The following is a 1688-nucleotide window of genomic DNA, read 5'->3' as shown; positions in this document are numbered from 1 at the left end:
TCTCATACCATGGAGGAGTGTCTATTGCAAAATTAAGTTGCTTACTGATGAATCAGGGCAAAACATGTGAAGAGAATTATTAATGAAGGTTGATTAATTGGGGCCGGGAACCCCGTTGCCGCCTCTTATTGCAAAATTATAGGATAAGTGGATGAAGCCACTAGTCCTTTAGTGGAGGCTGCCTAACAAGACTGAAAGATAAAACACCACATACTTCCTCATGAGCTATAAAACATCGACACAAATAAGAAGTAATAAGTTTTGAATTGTTTAAAGGTAGCACATGAAGTATTTACTTCGAATGGCAGAAAATACCATGTAGTAGGTAGATATGGTGGACACAAATGGCATAGGTTTGGGTTCAGGTTTGGATGCACGAGAAGTATTCCCTCTCAAGCATGGGTCTTTGGCTAGCAAGGTTAAATAGCAAGCATAGGTTGAGGGAAACAAACAAATATACATGTGATAGAAACAATCATGCATCTTAATTGTAAGCACAAACAGTTTTAACTTCAGAATACTAAGCTAAGGACTGATAAGAAAGATAATAACATCTTCTACATTTGTTTCCTCTATTCTTCTAAAACTCAAAGTGTTGTTGCTATTGACCATTGCTAAGTTTGCCAAAACCAAATAGATTTACTCAATGCTCCCAAAGTGGTACCAATACTAAAATCAAGATCAATCATATAGTAGAAATTGCAAACTAAAATAAGGTGTGCAATATGTAAATGATAAGACTTCTCATTAATATTCCATAACGATAACTCACACCAAGGGGTACATAGACAAACTAAAGGAGAGATACTTCCACACTGCAACCCATCTCATACGATAACTTCCCTACTCATGATATGACACTACTTGATAGTAAAAAGTAAAAGGTAATGATAATGTGATACCGCGGCACTCCCCAAGCTTGGAACAAACCAAGGGGATGCCAATACCGATGATGAATTACTCCTTTGGCGATGGTGGTGATGAATTCCCATCTTCGATCTTCCAAGATAGAGGCTCTCCATCAACAAATGACATCTTGGTCTCGGGAATCCCGAAACTAGCAAGCACGGCTTATATGTTTAAACCTGTTTTCATACTCACAGCTCTGATTATGAATGTCATAGAGTTGAGCCCGGAGTTTGTTGGTGGTGTCGTGAAGTGTGAGGATGTCGCCCCATAGCTTTGCGGTTTCCTTCTCGTGTTCAAGAATGAGTTCGGACACAATCTTGTGAAAGATATCCACTTCACGCTCGGCCATCTTCTTGTAATTGAAGACCTCTTGTTCTAGCTTCTCCATCCTCGTCTTCCAAGCTTCCTTCTCCTTTGGGACCCTGAACATCTTTGATCTGCAGTTTTCCCTCGACGAGCATCAACTCCTTTGGGTGCATACTCAGCTCTTCCATGTACAAGTTGCCAACATCCTTGCAGGAGCTGTCCTTCGGAGTTCCCGATGAAGACATGATGGCTCTAGATCTAAAACAAATCCTGGCAGAAACAGCTCGAAATAAAACACGTCGAGAAAACGATATACGGACCTCCAGGGGTCCGGGGGGTTTTATAATAAAAAAATTCAGAACAAACGGAAAGTACCAGATCGAACCAGAGTCGGAAAGGGGCAACGAGGCGGCCAGACCATAGGTCGGCGCGGGCCCTGATACTTCCAAATTGCATCACTATTTTATATCATA

This window comes from Lolium rigidum, chromosome 7 (genome assembly GCF_022539505.1).
Source record: "Lolium rigidum isolate FL_2022 chromosome 7, APGP_CSIRO_Lrig_0.1, whole genome shotgun sequence".
Taxonomy (NCBI): domain Eukaryota; kingdom Viridiplantae; phylum Streptophyta; class Magnoliopsida; order Poales; family Poaceae; genus Lolium; species Lolium rigidum.
This window is presented reverse-complemented; position numbering follows the sequence as displayed.